At 43.0% G+C, this 7,954-nt stretch overlaps 1 protein-coding gene across 1 annotated transcript in view; it reads left to right on the top strand.

Moving 5' to 3' along the window:
• The first annotated feature begins 2,583 nt into the window (after positions 1-2,583).
• The window catches only part of PDE4B (phosphodiesterase 4B), a 649,316-nt gene continuing 643,945 nt past the window's right edge, over positions 2,584-7,954 (top strand). The window contains exon 1 of the mRNA XM_043876456.1: positions 2,584-2,691. The gene's annotated coding sequence lies outside the window, so the exon portion shown is untranslated. The remainder of the gene's footprint in view (positions 2,692-7,954) is intronic.

The following is a 7,954-nucleotide window of genomic DNA, read 5'->3' as shown; positions in this document are numbered from 1 at the left end:
CTACTGCTGGTTTCCTCTGACTCTCCTTGGGCCTTTTCCATGTGATTTCTGCTCAAAGTCAGCTGGCTTTTAGCAGTCTTTACAAGTACTTTGGAGTTTGTGAGTAAAATCTGTATGTTTGCTGAAAATGGCATTTAACATTTTTTCCCATTCTTGTTGTTAGTTTATATAATTTCTAAGGAGAAGTGGGAAAGATGTTTAAATGGATGACATCATCTTCATACTAGAGTCCATTTAGTTCTTTTTTTGCAACAATAACCCTTTGGACATATGTTTCTGAAGATGATATAATAACCTTGTGTGCTTTAGTAATTGTTAATATTTTTCAAGGTTCTAACATTCAGAGAGGGGGAGCCTGTCACTCAAACTGGTTCTTTTCTTCCTAGATTGAATCACAATTTAGTTTCCCTTCCCACACTATTCGGGCAACAGTCTCTTTATATTTAATGAGTCTGACTAATTAATTGTTACTGAGTTCAGGAAAAAGATTATACTTTCATCATTTTACAGAGACTGTGTCAGAACTATGACTGCATTGTAGGATTTATTGGCTTCCCTCCAAATGCTCATTGCTTCCATAGTATTCATTTTGGCTTTGGGCTCAATTTCAAGCTAGTAGATAAGGTAGATGACATAGGATTAAAAGCAACAGGTCCAAGAAGACAGCATCTCAACTGGGGACGACTGGGTGTTCTACACTGCAAGGGCTAGTGTTTGAAAATGTTTGCTCCAAAACTGTAAATGGGAAACAGTATAGAGCAGGAATTCATTACGTATCTACATTGAAAAGTTTCTCAAGTACGACTTTGAATGAATGGGTATGTAAAGCTGGTTTGGGTTAATGGATGAATAATAAAAGGTTATATTGCTACTTCTTTGAGATGCCCCTATTTGCCCCTTAGTGCACAGTTCAAAAGGGATCTAATTCCCTAAACCCATTTCCCTTCCAACTAGAAAAAACTCTTTCCATTAATGTAATTTGTGTGTGCTTCTGTTGTGTAATACTGGTCCATTCTGGGCTTTCATAGTTGCTTCTCCCACTAGGCTGTGGGCTCCTTGGGTGCAGGAACTCTATCCTAATCATCTCTGTACCCCAACATCTGGTGTAGTATATTTTGCTTAGTAGAAAATGGACGTACCCTAATGGTCATTGGAATAAACTGATAAATAGGCCAATTTTATCCATTAGTCTTTCTGGTCTCTAGCTGATTGTAGTGGTTCAATAGGCAAAGTTACTGCATCCTTAATCTTTCTCTTCTTTTCCTTGCCAGTTTTCTTCTCCCTTCTATGAATGCAAGGGTAGGACAACGGGGAAAATGAAGACTGTCCTCCCCCGCCCCCTCCCCCACCTCTCTCTCTCTTTCTCTCCTAAGACCCCCATAGCTGGCAGGTCTTCACCCAGCTACGTTCTTTTAAGGTGGGACAATCAGGCTCCCACCTTAAAGGTGCCTGTTGCTCAGTCATATAAAATCTCAAATTGCACGACCCCCCTCCCAGGGCATCTTGATGGGCCACCTCCGCGGTGGTGATCCGACCGGTTGCCTCAATAGCACCGCGCGGATCCACTCCTAGAGCTCCTTTGTGCAACAGCCGGGCAGTGGGCTCTCACGGTCACACGGGCTCAGTCCACGCAATTGCCCCACTCACTTCCTCGCCTCCCGCTACCCCACGCTCTGAGGGCTCTCCCTCCCCACCCCCCTTTGTGTAACCTTAGGCTGTGGAGCTTCTAGTACTGTATTCATGGCAGATGTAGAGCGGGTGACTGACACGTTCCAGGGACTGCGAATCGCAGCGAGCGCGGGCGGTTGGGGGAGGGCGCGTAGTGGCAGACGGCCGCTGGGATTATGAATGGGGGCGGGGGGGGGGGCGGCGAGGGTGGGGTTCAAACCAGGATTTTCGGCATCCGGCTTTGGCTAGGCACGCAGGGACTGTGCGTGATCCTTCAGCCTGGATGGGAAGGGAGATGCCGTGAGCTCCTGGCTAAGAGTGAGGGTTATTTTGCAAAACTCCCTTGGTCTCGTGCCGGCGGAGTACTGCGGGCGGTCGGCCGGCGAGGTAGGTGGAGAAGGAAAACAAGCGGGGTGGGGAATCCGGGAGAGGCCAGCCCGCTGGGGACCGTGTGACAGGTGGTGGCCTCAGCAGTTAGAAGCTACCACACTAGAATACAGTCCGTGCAATACGATCCAATTGTTATTCCCCGCGCCGGGCTGAAGAGCGCAGCGCGGCAGACCAAGTGCCGCCGGCGAGCTGTCTCTTCGGAGGAGGGGGGCAGTGGGGGGGCAGAGGGGGGATTTAGGGGGCCAGAGGAGGAGAGAGCAGCTCCTGGGCGCATCGCGGCCGCCCGTGCCACCCCGGCGGGGTCCTCCACGCCAGCTGGTCCGCGCGCGCCCCGCAGCCGCCCCCGGCTCGTGCGCCCCTCTCCCCGGCCGCCAGCCCCGCTTCGGCGAATGCGGTCTCCCAGTGGCCGGCCGGGCGGCACGCGAGCGGCGCGCCAGCGTCTCCCCAGCGTCTCCTCGCCGCCTCTCGCGCCCCGTGCAGGGCAGCGCGGGAGGCACGCTTGCCTCGCACGGAAGAGCTGCGCCCGGCGGAGCTGCGGGGCCGGAGCCTGGGCGTCCAGAGCGCGGCGGCTGCGGCGGTGCACCCGCGGCGCCCCGGGCAGGACGAGGGCAGCTTCCGCCAGGGCAGTCTGAGGTAAGGGCTGCCGCGGAGGCTGCGGGTTTATTCCCCTCCTTCTCTTACTTCGTTACACAGGGAAGCTGAAATGGAGAGTGTGGGTACCGTGGGGTTGATGGGGAGCGCGGGGAAAACGCGGCGGCGTGAGGATGGTCTCCTTGACCGTTTCGTTCCTACCGCTGGTAGGAATTCCGCCAACCGGCCCTTACTCTTCGCTCGCTCCTTCTCTGCCTCTGCCTCCGGCCCTAGACTCCTTGGCAAGTCCCCGGGAAGGAGAGAGCCAAGGGAGGATGGAGAGAGTCAGAAAGATTCGCTCAGAAGTGGGCGATGAATTGGCGCGCGGTGCCCCGTGATTGACAGCGGGCACGGGAGGGGAGCTTGAAGTACCCGAGAGTTTCCAGGGCTGCGGCCTCAGGATGGTCCTGCCTGCCCGGTGGTTGGGGCACCAAGTGGGTGCAGTCAGGCCGCGGCTTCACGGAAGCTCCGCTCGGAACTTTTAGGAAGCTCCTGTTTGGGGAGGGGTGCTGGATTGAGCTTAGGGCCTGGCCGTTTCTAACCTCTGAGTGTGTGTGTGTGTTTGTGTCTGTAGGGTTTCCCCCCCTTCCTTCCTGCCTTCCCTCCTTTACATCTTCGTGTTTTGCTTCCTTCTTTCTCTTTCACAGACCGCCCCCACCCCTTCCAAGTGCTGTCTTTCAAAATATTCTGAACCTGCTGTAGTCAATAGCTTTAAAGCAAGTATGAAGAAGAGAGCACAGAGGAATAGCTCTTAAATAGTGTGGCTCGTTTTAAAGGCGAATATGTGTATATAAAGAACATATACTAAATTACATATAGTATAATATGTAATATACACACATGCCTGGGTTAGATGTAAAGAAATACTTTGGGACTCTTGCCTAAAGTTACATTACATTTACATTAAGTTTATATCACATGAATATCATGTTACTAAACAGAAATGATAAGTCTGTGCATTTTATGTCTTTAATCTGTTTGAGATACAACTGTTCTTTGAATCAAATTCATCTTTTTAAATTCAGGGGTTTCTGGTTACTTGGAAGCTCTGAGCTACAGTGTAAGAAAAAAAGGCATATTGCATTATTTTTGAAGAAGTACAGATGCTGTTTTTTTTAGTGGACCATCCACCCTCCCCACCTTCCTTTTACTAAAAGCTGATTGTTATGCAAATAATATTCATAAAAATAAAAACAATCTGAGAACTTCAAAGTGTTTTTAGCTAGACCTGAGGTGTAGGGAGGGGTCTGGAAGTTATCTATGTGTGAATTTGACATGAAGTTTGTAAGGTAAATGATTTCACTTTGGGTGAAAGGAAATTCAGCTGTACTTCCCTCTAAGGGTACATCATTTATCTTATGATCTCCCAAGAGAGGAATCCTCTTAATGTCAACATGTGTCTTTAGCATCACAATAGTGTATTCAACTCTTCAAACCATTAGTTGGATTTGGCATATTTGGCTGTTTCTGTTATTTTTCAACAACAGAATCCCAGTTACACAAAATAAGTAAAGTTGTTAGACTGGCATTTTTGAGAAGGTATGATTGATGCATTGAGGCTATCTATCTGTATATCTATCATCTCTCTATATTTCTCATTACAATTGTGAAGTAATCAAGTTTGCAATATGTCTAATCATGTTTTTCTTAGCCCATTTTCCTTTTATATTTCTGACTTGACATATTTTACAAAGATAAATTATATTGAATTTCTCTAGAGGGTAGCCACGCGCATGCTTGTTTCTTATGACTAGACCTGGTTTTGATATAAGGTATAAGATATCAGTCATATTTAGTTTTCTGACCTTGGAGTCTTTTGCCTGTACAGAGACAGATATTTGGTAATAATACTATAATAATAATATTAGTACTAATATTACAGTGCTAATAATATAGTACTACTACTAATAATACTATAACCCAAGTAAGGGCTTGTGTTTGATCAAAATATTAGACACAGAAATGATATTTTCATTTTGGGTTACAAACTGAAGCTTTAACATTGTGAAGGAATAAAGAGTCCCAGGTTGCTCTTGATATCTTATTTGATTTACTTTAATTTGGAAGCAAGAAATATATGATGTAGTCTAGAGTTAGAAAGATTTGGAGGTTTAGTAATTTGAATTATCTTTTATTATTATGGCATAGAACTTCATTGCTCTTTCTAAGAACATTCTAGCAGCAGATTTTGGAGAAGGTGTGGGGATGTTGATCACAGGACCCAGGTGTTTCCTTGAGCATTGTTTTTTTGCAGTCACCTTGTGGTAACATGGCAGACACTATAATGTGCCAAGTCCCCCTTCAAGGAAGAGCATGTTGCCCCAGCTCTGGGAATGCTACCAGCAGATGGTCTCCAAAGGTCAGTCTCTTTGAGGATTGCCCACTTGGGTCCAGGGTGGCACCACTTTCCAGGGCAGCTCACATCCAGTGACTGATCCATGTGGGAGTATATCAGCCCAACCCCCAATCACTCTGAAGGATCATTCGGGCTCTGGATCCACTCGTGGGACTTGCTTTGCAGCACCAGTTCTTTCTTGGTTGATTCTGCTTCCTTCTCCATTCTCAGATGTTCATAGCAAGGCAGTCCTTAATAAAATTGCAAGCTCAACTTCATCTTGATGTCAGCTTCCCTGGGAAGCCATCCTGTAGCAACACTTCCTCCCTGCACGTTCATTTTGCCAGTTTTAATCTTTTATCTTTTAAAATATAGCATCACTTCTCATTGGAGGACATTTCTATGGGCCTGTTCCTCTTCTGTCCCTCCTTGTTTTACCATTCTTTCCTGTTAGCGGATTTATAGTTTCTTTAGTCTCTTTTCAGTCTACTGATTTGAGTACTATATACATTTCTATACTTTTAGTAGTAGGTATTTTTATGTTTTTAACATTCATGTTTTGTCTTAACAAATGATATTAATCAAAATATCTACTGTCTTCTTGGATAATAAGAGAGTCTTATAATGTTATAATTTTGATCATATGCCATATTGTTTAGTGATATAGTTGTGCCATATTTTTTGCAGCCATTGTGTCAGTTTTATATAATTTTTCTTAAAAAAATTTTTAAGGTCAATGCTTATTTTAATTTACCCACATTTTCTGTGTTCACTGTTGCTTCTTGCATCCTTCCTTCTGGATTCAAATTCCTCCTTATAGAAGTGTGTATCTATTTGGTAAGCATATGTAGGTGATAAAACTCTCTTCGTCTTTTTATTGTTGTTGTTTGTTTGAAACTGTATTTGGACTTAACACTTGAATACTAGAGCAGAATTCTATGTTGACAATTATTTTTTTCATCATTTTGGAGACACTGTCTCTCTTGTTGATCATTAGAAGTTTCTTCATTGCTTTAAGATTACTCTATAAATTAGAATTTTGAGATTAACAGATACACACTACTGTATGTAAAATAGATAAGCGACAAGGGCATACTGTATATCACAGGGAATTATATTTGACATCTTGTGATAATGTATAATGGGAAGGAATATGAAAAAGTATATATAAATATAACTGAATCACTTTGCGGTGCATCTGAAACTGACAGTAAATCAACTGTACTTTAATTAAAAAAAAAAAGAGATTACTCTGTCTTTGGTGTTCTGCAGTTTTACTATGGTATGCCCAGGTGTGGATTTATTCACTGTTTCTTCTCGGAATTTCTTATCTTTAGTCAGATGACTCTTGTGTTTCTTGAATTAAAAATCCACAGTGTATTTCATCATATATTATCTTACCTTTTTTTTCTCTATTCTTTCCATTAGAATTCTTATGTATATGTTGGACCTTCTTGTTTTATCCCTCATGTCTATTACCTCTGTATTATTTTCTATTAGGAATTTTTTTTTTAAAAAGCATTTGGGTAATTATTCATAACTATTATTCCTTGATATTTATTGTTTTAATTTCCATTGAGCTATGACTTATTTTTTTATTTCTAGGAGTGCTCTTTGATGCCTTTTTCATATGTTTCTGTTTTTTTCCTGAAGTTTTCTGTCATTTTATTATGAACTCTATCCATATTTTGTCTTTTTAATAATTATAGTGTACTTATTTTATAATAAGTCTCAGGTTGTTTTCTTACTTGAAATTCTTCTGGGAGTTAGTTATCCCAATTGGGTCTGCTGGTTCTTCCAGAACTATACATCCACTTAAAGGGGGATCCTTTCCTCATGAGGTTTGTTATTTGGATTATGAACTCATTTTCAGCTGGGTTTCTGCTTTTGGTTTTTCCCTCCAGTAGCCATATTTTTCCTAGTTTTTGGAAGTTTCCCTGTAGAGTGGTTCTGTGTTTGTTTCTGTAGATTAGCCTGGGAAATTTGCTGGTCTGGGCTCAATAAGATTAAAAAAAATATGAAGTTATAATTGACATGTAATATAATTGACATTTTATTAGTTTCAGGTGTACAACATAATGATTTGATATTTGTGTATACTGTGAAATGATCACCATGTTATGTCTATTTAACATTTGTAGAATCAGCTTTTACGCTAATTTCCTTGCTTGAGATTCCTATATCATGCAGGTGATGTAAATTCAAACTGTGTGTGGGGGAAGTGGTTAATTCAAAGAATCCTTTTCCCCCCCTTCTGTCGAGAGCCCCAGGTGACACTTAATGGTAAAGAATCCACCTGCCAATGCAGGAGATGCAAGAGGTGGGTTCGATCCATGGGTCAGGAAGATCCCCTGGAGTAGGAAATAGCAACCCACTCCAGTATTCTTGCCTGGAAAATCCCATGGACAGAGGAGCGTGGTGTACTATAGCCCATGGTGTTGCAAAAAGTCAGACAGAACTGAGCGACTGAGTACATGCAGAGCCCCAGGAAGAGACAAACTTTCTTGCTGCTTCCAGAACAAACTTCTCTTTCTTATTAAACTGAAAGGTTAACTGTCTCAGGGTTCTTTAGGCAGAGATCTCCGTTCCTTCTTTCCATGGGCCCCAAATAAAATTTATTGTCCCTGAACACAGGTGACATCTCCAGCCTGTAGGCATTCATGCCTGTGTCTAAATTCTGTATCACTTTGGGTTGCTGTATTACCAGTGTATGTGCCTGCTGGTCCTGTATCTGTTTCCTTTCTTACTAACAGCTACAGATTACCTTTTTCTCTTCAAACTTAACTATTTAACCTATTTAATTTTCCTGGTCTTTTAAAAATCTAAGTATGTATGTGTTTATAGCAGAAAGGAGTTTGGTTCATATGAAGTCAGTCTGCCATGCTAGTGGCATAAGATGTCTTTCTGTGACTATATACACTGTGAGAATCA

The sequence above is a fragment of the Cervus elaphus genome, chromosome 20, assembly GCF_910594005.1.
Source record: "Cervus elaphus chromosome 20, mCerEla1.1, whole genome shotgun sequence".
NCBI classification, from domain to species: domain Eukaryota; kingdom Metazoa; phylum Chordata; class Mammalia; order Artiodactyla; family Cervidae; genus Cervus; species Cervus elaphus.
This window is presented reverse-complemented; position numbering and strand designations above follow the sequence as displayed.